Consider the following 16,063-nt stretch of genomic DNA (forward strand, 5'->3'; position numbering starts at 1 on the left):
GGTATACACAGAGAGTCCTAGAGAATCAACTCAGACATTTACTGGAAACAATTACCAATTTTAGCAAAGTTGCAGGATACAAAATCAACCCACATAAATCATCAGTACTTCTTTATGTTACTAACAAAGTCCAGCAGCAAGAGATACAAAGAGAAATTCCATTTAAAAAAACTGCAAATAATATAAAATATTTAGAAGTCTACCTGCCAAAACAAAGTCAGGAAGTATATGAACACAATTACAAATCACTTTCAACTCAACTAAAGTCAGATCTAAATAAGATATGTGCTCATGTGTAGGTTGAACTAATATTTTTTTTTAAATGATAATTCTACCTAACTCAATTTACTTATTCAGTGACAAACCAATAAAAATACCAATTAATTACTTTAAATAGTTAGAAAAAATAATAGCAAAGCTAATCTGGAAGAACACAAAATCAAGAATTTCAAGGGAACTAATGAAAAAAATGCAAATGAAACTGGCCTAGTTGTATTGGACCTAAAATTATGTTATAAAGCAGTGTTAATCAGAACTATGTGGTACTGGTTAAGAAATAGACTAGTTGTTCAGTGGACTAGGTAAAGTATACAATTCACAATAGTCAATGACTTTAGTAATTTAGTGTTTAAGAAACCCAAAGACCCCAGAGTCAGGGATAAGAACAAACTATTTGACAAAAATTGATAGAAATATTGGAAAACAGCCTGGTAGAAAATAGGCATTGACCAACACCTAATATCCTATATCAAAATAAGGTCAAAATGGGTTCATGATTTAGACATAAAAGATAATACTATAAGCAAGTTAGGAGAACAAGGGATAGTCTACTTCTCAGATCTGTGCAGAAGGAAGGAATTTATGACCAAAGTAGAAGTAAGGAACATTATGAAATGCAAAATCAATAATTTTGATTACATTAAATTAAATGTTTTGTACAAACAGAACCAATGAAGACAAGAATAGAAAGGAATCAATAATCTTGGTGGGGGAAAATTAAACCCAATAGTTCTGATATAGGCCACATTTCTAAAATGTTTAAAGAATTGACACAAGTTTATTTAAGAACACACTCTTATTTTTCAATTGACAAATGGTCGGAGTATATGAACAGACAATTATTAGATGAAGTACTCAAAATGAATACTAATCATATGAAAAATTTGTTCGAAATCACTATTAATTAGAGAAATATATAATTAACACAACTTTGAGGTACCAGAATACACCTCTCAGATTGGCTAAGATGATAGGAAAAGATAATGATAAATGTTAAAGAGGATGTGGGAAAACTGGGACACTGATACATTGTTGATTTAACCATTCAGGAGAGCATTTTCAAACCATGCCCAAAAAGCTATCAAACTGTGCATAACCTTTGATTCAACAGTATCTTTACTGGACCTGTATCCCAAAGAGACTATAAAAAAGGGAAAGGAACCCACATTTGCAAAAATGTTTGTGGCACCTTTTTTTGTAGTATCAAGGAATTGGAAACTTGAGTGGATATCCATCAGTTGGGGATTGGCTGATTAAGTTATGGTATATGAATTTTATGGAATATTATTGTTCTATAAGAAATATCAGAAGGATGATTTCAGAGAGGCCTGGAGAGACTTACATGAATTGTTGCTAGGTGAAGTGAGCAGAACCAAGAAAACATTGTATACAAAAAAAAAAAAAGATTATGTGATGATCAATTCTGATTCACACCAGTTGCAATAGATTTCTGATAGAAAGAGCCATCTGCACCCAGAAAGAGAAATTTGTGGACTGATTGTGGATTACAACATAGTATTTGCACCTTTGTTATTGTTGTTTCCTAGCAGTTTGTTTTCTTTCTGATTTTTTTTTCTTTTTTGATCTGAATTTTCTTGTGCAGAATGATAAATCTGGAAATACGTATAGAATTGCTCATATTTAACATATATTGCATTATTTGCTATCTAGAGAAAGTGAGGAAGAAAAATTTGAAACACAAAGTTTTGTGAATGTGGGAAATTATCTTTGCATGCATTTTGAAAACAAAAAGCTATTTTAAACTAAAAAATAAAAAGCAAACCTGTGTAGAAAAAGATAAAAATAGTAAAATGAGATGCAAGTGAAAGAGATGACAGAGTAATTAGATGTGGGAAGAGGGCTGATACTTCCTAAAGTCCTACTTTCATCAGGAATGGATTAAAAAGGGAACAAAATATACATTTGGAAGGATACAAAAGTATTCTAAATTTAGGTAGAGATAAGAAACTAGGAGGGCTGGGAGTGGGGAAAGGTTAGGGAGGGAATTTTCGAGTACCTACTCAGATCAAATCAAGGTTAAATAGAGAAGAACTCATACAATTAGAAACAATAAAATAACAAATAAATCTAAATATATAAATAAAATAAATTATAAATAAATTAACTTATACAGAAATAAGAGAGTGAAGGAATAGACTTTGTAGATAAAGAAGGATGGGCTGTGGGTAGATGATAAAGGAGGGATCCTTGGAGGGGTATATTGTTCAAGTAATAGGAGAGCAAGGTAACAAGTAGAAGTAAAATAGAAGAGTCAGCAAGGATAGGAAATAGACAATACACAAACATGAAACAAAGATTGAGTAGACTTTATGTAAAAAAGCAGGGGTAGTAATCAGGATCTCAGACAAAGTTAAATCTGAAATAGATTTAATCAAATGAGAAAAATAGGAAAACTACATTATATTTCAGTCATATTAGTCAATATTTTAAAACTATTTAAAATAATTAAACAGTATAATGTTGGAATATGGCTGAGGTGTAGGAAATGAGGAGTTGACAGGCTTAGAAAAATATGGGAAGACTTGTAGTTTTTTGGTTAACTTTCTGGAGGTCTTTGGACCAGCCTTCGTTTCAGCTGAGTAATCACCACAAAAATAGCCAGGGCTAAAGTCCAAATTCTTTATTATCTCCTTCACAATCTGTCTCCTTCCCCTGGGGCTCGGTTAGCTTTCTGGAGGTCCTCCAGAATGTGTCTTAGTTTCTGTGGATGAAGCAGGAGAGCCACCGTGACTGTCTGTGTCTTGAAGTCTGTCCCAGTGCTGGAGCTTGAGATCCAGCCTCGAGTCCTCTGTCTTCTACTAATCTGTCTCTAGGTCCATCTCTAGGTCTGACTCTGACTTCTTAAATAATCTATTACAATTAAATCCATTCATCATACTGAGTATAAGCCAATCATTATATTACTAGGGAACTATATTGAGGTAAGATTATTTTAATCACACTGAACTAGAGAACTATTAACCACCATGCTAAACTAGATAACCATTGTCTTATCAATTTCACTGAGGTAACATCTTGTAAGAATCCTTCTTTCAAGTGCAGAGTTCTGGCCCATTACAAAGACTTATAAAGGAAGCAATTATCTACCTTCAGAGATACAGGGAACTAACCAGTATAATATGATCTTACAAAGATGCCTAAGAATGTATATGAACATAGCAATAGATATCTAAACAGTATATGTACATTTGCACATATGTTTGTGTGTTTACATATATATGTATACATAATATGTATACACGTACTGACATATATACATATATATAGCATATATTAATGCATGTATACACATACGTATATTCTTTTTTTTTTTCTTGAGGGAGAAGGTAAAGGAGGGAAAATAAAATAAAGTACACAACAGAGAAGAAAAGAAAATCTTTCTGGAAGTAAAGAAAAGATGGAGATGGATACCTCAAATATATAGGATTTATTATATAGAATTTCTTAAAATGGAAACTTTTGCTTTATGTTTAGAATCCTTTAATGTTCTTCTTTGAACATGGCAATTTTTCTCTTCCCCCATTTTCTATTTAAGTTCTAAATAAATGAATACATTTTTGTTTTAATGATTGTACTGGCAGCGGGTTAAGGAAGTTTTAAATTCATGAATGAAAGAATGGAAGTAGAAGTGAGAAATTCTGTGATGAGACAATTGCAATAAGTAAAATACGAAATAAAATCTTCATTCTAGCCTCTGTCTCTTTAAAACTAAAGAACTAAAGTCAGAAAATAGTATGTAAAGAGTTTTTTTTTTCTCCCTTTTGTTTTAGTTGTAATCTTAGTTTACCTATCACTGTAAGCTTTTTAAATGCCTCTGCTTTATATTGCCTTAAATGGGAAAAGTTAAAAAAAAATAATAGTGTGAAATCAAGTTTTGGTTTTGTAAGCTAACATTTTCTCAGTTGTGAAATAATGCCAGAGATGCATAGTCAGCACACAGATAAAACTCCAACATTCTCCAACCCAAAAACAACAGATAAAAAAGAGAAGGAATAAAGGCAAAAATAATAAGATGCAGTTGAATGTGTAGAAATCAGAATTGAAAAAATATATTTTTGATTGGGAAAAGATAGATAGTAACTAATTTTAAACCAAAATAAGTTATATATATATATATATATATATAACTAATAAAATTGCTTTTCTTCATCTGATTCAAATGTGTTTAAGAATAGGTAGTTAATTCAAAAGTCATTAATGTAATCTAGCCTAGAAATGTTCTATTTATAAAGTGGACAATTTCATGGTTGTTAGTAAAAATATTTATAGATATGCCCACTGGCATTTAAATTTTGATTTAAAAATTAATTTGACAAATATTAATTAGAAAAATATCCAGCAGCTACTTTTTAGATTCCATAGTTTCTCTTGCAATTGTGGACTTCCATAGTTACAGTCACTTAACACTGATGAATTAAAGACTCCCCTCATTCTTGAACCTGTTACTATATGTATCTGGGACATCTTTAACTCCATGTAAAGAACATCATCTGTTTGCCCTGTATTCAAATTTGAGCTATTAGGCATAATAGTGATAAAAAAGTACTGATGCATTCCATTGCAAACTGATTCTATCTAGTCTCAATTGGGATCTCTTAACTCCATGATCATTTGTTTCTTCTTTTCAATCATACTTTATATGCTGTTTTTCAAAACCATTTTTCTTCTATAATTTATGTTTCTGAACTTATATCCTACCATTGAAATAGCAGGTTCTAGAGATTAATAAACTTAGGACCATATATCTTGGGCTCAAATATTCATTCTACACTTAGTGTGTGATTTTAGCTAAGTCATATTCACTTTTCTAAGCTAAGGTTTCCTTATTTATTTTATAGGTGATAATACTTCACATGATTTTATGAGGAAAGCACATATAAAGATCATTTATTAGCTTTACCCCATTTTATCCATTCTGTTTTACATGCCTTATGACTACTAATATCAATATTTCCTACTCTCTTCATGTCTCCAACTTCACCCTGCCCTCTTCACTGTGTGAAGATGATATTGTCAATCTAACTTCAAGGCTCTCCAACATGAGCTGAATTAATTTCTTTATTCTTTAAAATCTCTATATGTCTTCATTTGTAGTTCATTTTTATCCTGTCTTAAAGAGGGAACTTACCACTTCTTCAATATTAGTGACTCCAAACTGTATTGTTTATCATGAGATCCAGAACCATCCCTTCAACACCATTTCTTCTTTCTATTCATTACCATGTAAGATTACAGTGTCTCAAAATAGATGACTATGTTTGATGGGGGAAGAAGGGTGAGGATAAGAGGAAGATAGCTTATGATGGTCATGAAAATGGCCTGAAAGAACTTACTGAATAGAGACAATAAAATGTAAAATTACAATAAAGATTTAAAGAGAAATTTAAAATAACTGAAGGGCTGGAGTCACAAATTGGGATATGCTTAAGTTTCAATTGAGTGATATGGGTTGTAATTAAGATTTCAGAAAAAAAACTATATTAGATTGAATTGAAATGAGTTTATTGAGGAGGAAGAGATGGCAATAGATATTGATTGAGAGATAAAATGTCTATAGAAGAAAAAAGAATAAATATTCCAAGTGAGTTAATGAACTTGAATTAATGCATAAGAGTAAACTGAAAAGTATAAAACATAAGAGACAACTGAATAAATCAGCTTGACTGGATTTGGAAAATGCCTTTGTGGATGGTTTACTTAATCACATATATGGCTAGAAAGATAGGCTAAGTATAAATGGGAGGATCTTATCTTGTGGTTCATGACCTTGTGTTTTTAATGATAGCTATATTTTAATGTACATGGTTTTATTTACAATAATATGTATTCTGTTTATAAACTGAATATTATTATTCAGGTCTGTAGTCTTAAGAAGTCTGTCTAAATGATCCAGGACATGAAAAAAAAAAAAAGTAAAAAAAATTATTGATTGGGAGCCCTTAATGACAAGCTAAGGAGTTCAGACTACTAGATAATGCTTTTGAACATTAATTTGTATTCTTAAAAATAATGGAGAATGTTATTGGTATAGAAATATTCATAAATACTTATTTCTTTTTTCTGACCTCTTCATATGGTGGAGATCACATAATTGGCTATTGAAATTCTATCATTCAAGCTAGTTTTGAAGAAGTGGCTGCAATTTGAAGGAAAGAGAACTAATAATGTGATGTAATAGAGCAGAGCACAGAATTTAGACCTAGAAGAACAAGCTTCAAATCCTGACTTTTCTGTATTTATTATTGGTGAGATTTGGAACAAATTATTTAATCTCACAAAACTGCATCATTTCCTGCAAAATGAAACTGTACTAGATGATCTAAAAGGTCTTCTTCAGCTTTAGATTCATTGATTTAATCAAATGCGAGTAGAAGAATTTATAGTTAATGCTTTCCTCATTAAGAATTTAGGCTCTGACTCAAGTTAATAACCTATATATTATATGCTTCATAATTGGCAGTTGTAGAATTTTATGAGAAAGCAATAAGAAAGAGTTAGCAAAAACAAGTGAATCTGTGTGAATCATCAATAGAAAATTAAGAAGTATACTGGCATCGTGGATAAAGATTTAATACTAGAGTATGGAAGATCTGGGCACAAAACTTATCCTGACCCATATTTTCTATGTAACTTTGAGCAATTACTTAACTATACAGTGCTCTGGAAAATGCTATAAGACTATAAAATTCAGAGTAGGTGCTAATATATATATTGATAGTGAAGGTTTCTCATTAATTTCCATAAGTTTATGAAATTACAAGCTTTGGGTCTCCTCTTCCACTACATCATCATCATCATCATCATCATCATCATTTGATCTAAAGAAAAGATCCTTAATTTTTAATTTTCCTTTGTTTTTCACTTATTTTATGGACCCCTTTGGAAATTTGGTAAAACTTTTATGGAACCTTTGTTCACAGTAATATTAAATAATTGAAATATATTCTAAAATCATTAGAGTTTAAGGAATATAAATCATTTTTTTTCACTTTCAAATTTGCAAAACCATGAAATTTATCATGTATAGACTCCAGTTTCAGGACCCATGCTGGAGGGAATGCATATTACTGAGGGATCAAAGATAAACTATTAAAATGATTGCATTTTGAAGTAGACAATCTGGAGAGCAAGATCAAATACAATGTAGAGACCAAAAGAAAAATAAAGAATACCTTGAAAGGATTGGTCTGTTCTTCAACCTAGAAGACTCTTCTACTTTTGCTACTGCAGTGGTGATTAATGGTCTCGATTTCCAGTGCACATCTAGGTCACCTAGATTTAGACTGCTAGACCAAAATAATTGTCATTAATTAATAGATATTAATAATAATAGAATTGGATGCTGCAGTAGATTCAGATACATATTATTTAAAAAAAAACAAGATTTAGAGCAAAGGGGACCTAGATGTAAAAGATAATATAAATAGTCCTCTAATTTTTCATAAAAGAAAACTGGACTCCAGAGAAGCAAAGTGAATTGTACAAAATAAGCAGCCTAGAATCACATCTGTCACCTTTGATGACAAATAATAGGTACGATCCACTTAGGATGTCCAATTCGTGACCTAAATAGATCATTTTATGTGGATACCTTTATACCAGTTCCAAAATATGTACATATATATGTGTGTGGATATATGTACATGTTTACATGTTTATATTTACATCTGTTTATAGAATTTAAATATTTGGCCAATTTGAATTATCTGCATATATATGAAAATTCAACTTGATTGATGTTCTTATTAGCTATAACTATACCTCAAGTAATACTCTCAAGTAGTAGTCATTGGTATATAGGAAAGAATTACCTAACATAATAGAATATGCCTAATTTCCATATCCTTCATGTACTTGGGTATGCTGCTCTGTACTTTTTTTAGAATTCAGCTTTAATGTTTAATTATTTATAATTTTCCCCTAGAAAAAGATGTGATTAAGTCATTTTATCTATAACTATAAAAAAGGTCAATATGTAATTAATTGTGTTCGGTGGCAGATAAATCCATTCTGTTTTCCTTTGAGGACTATCATATTCAATGGCTGAAATTAAAATGAGTCACAACAGCGTTTGGTGAGATATGGTGGCAGTTTTAAACATGTTACTATATAAAACTGGAAGAATAATATTGAAGATGGTGATTGTAAAATAATTTAAGTTATATATAGTAGGAGTGAGGAAAATGGACCAGAATACGGAATTACTGATTAGAGGTAGAAATAGAATCTCAGATTCAGGGTAAAATGGAAGTCTAAATGGATTAACCCAACTAACTGGCAATTATTATAGAGATGGTGAGGTACATATGTGAAGGAAATATGATATCCAGGTCAGGACCAAACTAGAACCTTAGTTTTATGATGCATTTAAATCATATGACATTGATGAGAACATCATTCTACATGATTACTAATGTTTTGTTCTAACTGAAAATTCAGTGCTTTTGTGAAAATTGCTCCCACATAGCACAAAATTCTATGTATTTCTAATATGTGAGGGCATTAATATGGGATCCATGGATTTGCTTTTTTTGAAAAAAAATTAATAACTGTTTTTAATATCATTTTTTTTCCTTTATGGGGAGATATATGAGATATGTGATACAAAAGGAAAGAAATGAAAAGGGAGCAGTAGGTAAATAATCTGTTTTTATTCTCTGTGAAGTATGACATAGTTCTCAGGTAAAAGGAGAGTAGTGTCATGGAAGTTTTGTAAAAGGATGAAGTGATTTGACATAGGAAGGAGTGGGAGGAAGGGAATAAATATTTATATCTTAAATACTTTGTGCAAAACAACAACAACAACAACAAAAAAAAACAAAAAAAAAAACCTTCTAATTCTCTCTGTCTCTGTCTCTGTCTGTCTCTCTTCTCTCTCCCTTCTTTCTCTTTCTTGCTCCCTTCTCTCACCTCTTCTATCTCTGTATCATCTCTACCACATAAAAGTAAACAGCACCTTTCTAGTCCATTCTAACATCACTGATAATAAGTATTGTGTTGTACTTTCTCTCTTCTCACTCTCTTAACTGCCTGCCACCTCTGATTCCTAATGCTATCTCTCATCCTTTCTAAAGTTACTCATGACTTCCTAATACTTCAAATGGCTTCTTCTTAATCCTCTGTTGACCATTTCAAATAGGATATTATCTCCTCTATGAGGATGGCCTCAGTTTCTCCTTTTTTTTTCTCTTACTTGTCTAATTGATGCCCCCTCAAACTTCCTGGATAGATCTTCACCCATGTCATTACCATTAAGTGGTGTACTACAAGAATCCCTTCTACTTCCTCTCTTTTTTTTTTTTATCTTTACTTCCATAGATCATCATCTCTATACAGATTCTCAGATCTGTAGGTTCAAATTCATTTTCTTGCCTAAACTCCAGTCATACATGGAGCACTAGATAACCCTTAGTCATATCAAATTTATTACACACAAAATAGAACACACTAACTTCCCCCTTAAACCTACTCTTTTAAACTCTACTATTACTATGGGAGATTACTATGGAATCATTATTCCAGCCTCTCAATTGGACTAATTTGATGAGATCTTTGACTCCTCATTTTCAAATGTCAAATAAGTTGCTGCCTTGTTTTTTACTCCATACCATCCTTCATAATATATGTCCTTTTTTTTTTTTTTACTCAGCTCAGTTCAGATGTTTCTTACTTCTTTTCCTTATGACTACATGAGACTTCTTTAAAGTAAAAGTCTGATCAAGTTATACCCATGTTCTTTAAAATCCAAAAGCTCCCTGTTTTTGTAATATAATATATGAACTTCTAAGCTTGACATTTCAATTTTTTATAAAGCAATCTGTCTCCTTCCTAATTTCCCAGTCCTTTAGACTTTACTCATAAGATTGCAGTATCTGAGTCAGTCATTCTGGACCACTCCCCATTTCAAACTCAAAACTTTCCATCTCCTATTTCTATGATTTTTCACTGGATAGTTCTCTTTGTTAAGATGTATTCTTTCCTCAATTTTACCTCTTGGAATCTTGTTTTATTTTAAGAAACAGTTCACAAGCTACCTTTGGTATGATCAAATTCCTAGTTTTTCAGGTTTTGTTTATTGGTTCTGTACACACATACACACACATATTGTACACATACACAATATTATATAGACACACAGACACACACACATATATAAACATATATATATATATAGATATGCATATGTATATGCATATTATCTTACAAATTGGAATAAAACTTAGTATAAGTGACTATTTTACTTTTGTATTTTTATCCTAAATGGTTATAAAAGTGCCTGCCAAAACTAAGCACTTATTAAATCTTCACTGATTTACTAATAAAACAATCAACAAATTTCTTTGGTTTTGACTGAAACAAAACAACAATGAACAAAGTAAATAGTTAAACTGGACTACAAAAGTAAAACCCCAGAAACAATCCACACAGGAGCCTATTTCTGACACATCAAATAACATTGAGGAGTTCAAAAAGATTTAAGATTCCTGGGTAATTTAATAATTTTGGTAAGAATGCTAGTGTTTTGCAAAAAGATAGCTATTTGGCCATCTCTCTTAGACCAAAGATCATCATGGCAATCGCTCTTGGTTTATATGCCCATTGGAAAAATGGTGTTTCCAAGGGAGGAAATCAAATCTGATTGGTGAATAATTAATGAGGCAATGAATATTACAATGAAGAGATTATTTTATTCAAATAAATTTTGATTACATCATTTAGTCTTAAAATGCCCCCAATCTTGGGAAATTTATTCAAAGGATTTAATTCCATGCAAAACAAAATTCAGCACAAAGATTTCACCACATGGGTAGGGTCTAGATAGAGAAGACTGATACAATGTTCAGAGACTGAGGTCTTGAAATGAAGATAAAAGAAAAAGGAGGAAATCCGAAGCTTCTCAAATCATTGTTTTATTTTGTTTTTTAATAACCATTTCTCTCAATGTAAAGTATAGGGAGAAGGATTCTTGTTTAGTAGAATCTCTTGGGAAAACTAGAAAGCAGTTTGGCAGAAAGTGTTTAGATCAGCAAATTATACCATATACAAAATAATCTATAAATACACACGCTCTGAATATTAAAGTTTATATCATTGAGACAAACAGACAGAGATACACACTGATAGAAAAAACAGACAATAAGAATCAGAGACACAGAGAGACAGAGACAATTGTGTATAGAGCTAGACAGAAATCTTAATCAAATTAAAAAAATAAAGTATACTAGTCTTATAAGTGAATAACTTTAATTATTCATTTATAAGACTAGAATACTTTACAAAGAGACAGTGGCATATTAATATTCCATATATTAATAGTATTTTATAACAATTAACAATTTTATAAAGAAAAATTAGCTATCAATGGGCATACAAAAATTCCACAATTTTTCAAAATTCCAAATGAAATAGATCTAAATGTTGCTTTTCCTATCCATCATATCAGGAAAGGTAATTAAAGATGTAAATCGTAAGCATTGATATGTCTATGGGACGTCAAGTACAGTTAAAAATGAAGAACTGTTCTGTTCTATGATGTGATCAATGAAAAAAAAAAGAAAATCTATATCACTAAAATAGAAAATCCATATCATTGAAATATTATTTGCAAAACAAAATTGAATCAAAATGTAAACCCATCAATTAAAAGTGAATGACTGAATTAATTATATTTTAGAAGTATAACAGCATATTATTGCATCATAAATAATATTAGGAATTCAGAGATATGTGAAAGTTTCTATGACGGGTTTCAGAATAAAGAAATGATAACTAAACAATGCATTAACAAAATGGTTCTAATATGGAAAAACAAAAAAAAATAGGAATAGTTTGCTGAACTTCTCATGTTATGATTTGTTTTGGTATTACACTAAGTACTTGAACTAGATAGTGAGGTAATAAGACTATACGTGTAAAGTTATGCCTGAAAAATCAGATTTGGTTGCTTTTTCTATATTTTTAAATAGTTTTCTTCATTACATTGATGGTTCAATTGGAATAATGCTTTGATAAGGAAAGAATATATTTCGAAATATCCAATAGTATGATATATTTTTTCTTTAAAATGCCTAAACTTAAAAGTAAATATATACACACAACTAAATGCAGTTATTTCATTTTATTTTTTCAATGAAAAGTAAATTATTGAGAACCTACCTTGTGTAAAAAGAATGCAAAATACTCTCATCATTGAAACATTTTGCTGTTATTTGGTTTTGTTTAAATTTATGACCCAAGCCTTTCAGAAACTTACTTCAGGATTAAGCAATGAAGCAACAAATCATGAATAAATGCATAAGAGTGTGGCCAGAACTACACTAGATAAATGAGGGAAAAAATACGAAGAATTACTTATAACTAAATTATCAAACAGTAAATGATGATTATTATATGTGGAGTTTAGACTCTAATAACTGTGAGAATATGGGGAGGAGGAGACTACTTATGACTGGGCCAGCTATGTGGTAAATGGGATAGAGCTTTGGGTCAGTGTAATGTTCCTCTCTAACTGTAATGCTCTGGGAGCAGATTTCTTGGGGGGCTTCTAAGGGCAGTCTTCCTTTCAGTTCAGTAATCATCCCAAACACAGTCAGGGATTAAAGTCCTAATCCTTTATTGTCTCTTTCCAAGTCTTGTCTTCTTTCCTGGGGCCAGGTTGCTTCCTTAGAGGCCTATCTCTCTCTTTGGTTCTGAGAGTTTAAGCTTCTGCCACCAGTCCTTTGTCTTCTCTCCTTCTTCCAGCTTCTTGAGATCCTCCTGAATGTGTCTTGGTTTCTGTGTGGGAGGCAGGAGGACTGCCATCATGGTCTCTATCTTTCCTCATTCTCCTCGACTGCCTTCTCTGGTTTCTGAATCTCCCCGATTGAATCCTAGTTGAGGCTCCTAGCCTCCTAGCTCTTTTAATGGTGTGAATTTCATAGATCTCTAGTAAGTACTAAGTACATGTACTGAACTAAAGAACTGATAAGCACCATGCTAGATAACCATTGTCCCTATCAATTCCACTGTTTCCAGTGTTTCAAGTTCTGGCTCATAACAGGTCAGCAGTCAGGAAGGTCTGAATTCAAATCAGTATGTAGATACTTTGCAATTATGTGACACTAGGCAAGTCACTGAACTACTCAGTTTACAAAATTTTCCTTAAATGTAAAATAGGGAGTATTATAGTATTTGTGTATGTGTTTATATAATCCATCTATTATCTAGATGGTAGCAAACTAATATTTATCATTATATAATCAACATACCACAGCTCAGCATCATGGAATAGAAAATTGAAAAAAAAAAAAAAGACATTCCCTGTTTCCCTACAGGATCATGACAGTGTATTATATATGCATTGTCAAACAGTTATTAATGATAACAAATTCATTTGCTTTTATAAATCTGAAATTTCCTTTGCTTTGAACTAACTCCTAAAATATTACTATTTATAGCTCAAATTGTTAACTATTTTTTTTAACTTTTAAGGAACAGACCAGATCTCATTAGTTTTCCTAACTATGCACAATTATCACATGAACAATATGTTCTTTTCTCATCATAATGATCAACATTGTAAGAATTTAATATTGTTCTTTTGGAGCATGGATGGTATGAAATCTTGATTCTTAGGCAGAATACTGCTTAAATGTTATGCTTTCTGAGGATTCTGCTGATCTGGTTTCTATGTGTCTGAATATAAAGAAGGAATGCTCTTTTCTCTGGTTCTGATTTCTGGGTGGCAGCTTCGCTTCTGGTCTGGGATAGACTTGATTGAACTGCTGAGCTGTGTTTTCATTTTATATAAGGGCTGTCCGTAGGACTTTGATTTCCTGTGGCAAGAATGCTGGCTCACAGCTATTTAGGGCTAAAATAGCTTACATGTCAAAATGTATTGAGATGAAATGCAGTATGTACATAGATAGATGTGGGGCTGTATTTTCTGAGTACTGATGGACTGCATGAGTAAGATTCAGTTATTGGTTTCCCTAAGCTATGTATTTTACCTAGTTGACCTCCTTCTGCTCAACCAACCAATCCTTGAAAATAGTAAAAAAAAAAAAAAAATGTTTTTAAATGATAGAGAGAAAAAAATAAGCTTATTTGTAAGGGTAAAGATCAACCAATATACCAAAGAAGTAGAAAAAAAGTTATTTGTAAATGGTTGAGGAAAAAAAAAGTTCATTTGAAAAGGTAAGTTTTTAAATAGATTAATGAGTACATTTTTCTCTTTGAAATGGATATTGTTCTAATCTTGCTTTTTTTTTTATTCTGGCAAATACCCATCACACACACATACAGACACACACACACACACACACACACACAGACACACACTCACATCCATTGAAAGCAGATCCACAACAACAGAATTTCATCTTCTCCTTCTCAGTTAAATTCCTAGTGTTTTCACCCATGAGTCTTTGCTGCATTATACACAAATGTTCATTAAAATACTCCAAGCACAGGATTTTGAATAAATTTCTGCTTGTTTATATTATTTTTAATTAAAAAGAAGTACCACTAAATGCCACTCTACTCCTGCAGTTTTGCCTTCATTTAAAATAATAATAATATTGTATTAAGTTCAATTTTATTTTGTTGTATATTCATCTACATTCAGAAAACAGCTAGAGTTTTCACTGCCCACCCAGTTTCCAAAGCACGGGTCATACAAGCTGATGCCACTCCTTAGCTGTAAGGAAGCATTTTTAATCAGGACATCATATACACTCTGCAATTCAGCCAAATAATTTTTCTATTTACATTTATTTATAAGTCAAAAAAAAAAGGCAGAGGGAAAAGAAGATTAACTGAAATCTACTTTACAGTAATGACTATTGTCTTCTTAGATATTTAGGAAAACATGAGTGTTTTAGTTAGAGTAATAAAGATTTTTGATTATATTCCCACCTTTTTTTTCCCTTGGGTTCTACTTTTTCACTTTTGGAATAGTGTTTAATATATTAGTTAAACTGAAAATTGTAGTATTAATTTCCAGCTTCAATTGGTACATTTAGAATTTCTAGCTTAGGCATGTAATCACAAGAGAAGTTGTGAAATCTTTTGTGAAACTATAAACAAAAATTAATGTCTAGTTGGAAATTATGAAATGGAATTGGTAAGTACTCAGGTTAGTTTCTGGATCCTATGATGCTACAAATTTCCTCTGGCAAAAATACATAATGACCACCTTTAATTGTTCATTAGCACTTAATGTTGGAATAATTAGTGTTTTCTTTCATATGTCTTTTAACAACATTGTCAAACAAAAAGAAAGGGATTTCTTTAAGGTGAAAATTGACTTAGAAAACTTATTTAATTTGTTTTGCTTAAAGTTTCACAATTATATTTTAATCTGCATGTATTATAACCTTTTGGGTATATTTCCAAATAATAGTACATAATGGTTGAATCAGCTCATAACTCCTGCAATAGTGCATTACTGTCTTAATTATTCCCCTCCAATATCTGTCATTTTCTTTTTTTTTTTTTTTGCCAGTCTGATAAGTTTTATCTGATGAGTAGTACCTAAAATTATTTTAATTTTCATTTTTCCAATAGTGATTTAAAACATTTTATGTGGTTATAGATATTTTTAATTACTTCTGAAAACTGTCTTCATAACTTTTGGTTATTTATAACTGGAGAATGGCTCTTATTTTTCACAAATTTGATTAATTTCTCTAAATATTTGAGAAATGAGGCCTTTATCAAAGATATTTGCTCCATTTTTTTCCTGTTATGATTGTTAATTTCCTCCATCTTATTACTCTTTTTC

Source organism: Antechinus flavipes, chromosome 6 (genome assembly GCF_016432865.1).
Source record: "Antechinus flavipes isolate AdamAnt ecotype Samford, QLD, Australia chromosome 6, AdamAnt_v2, whole genome shotgun sequence".
NCBI classification, from domain to species: domain Eukaryota; kingdom Metazoa; phylum Chordata; class Mammalia; order Dasyuromorphia; family Dasyuridae; genus Antechinus; species Antechinus flavipes.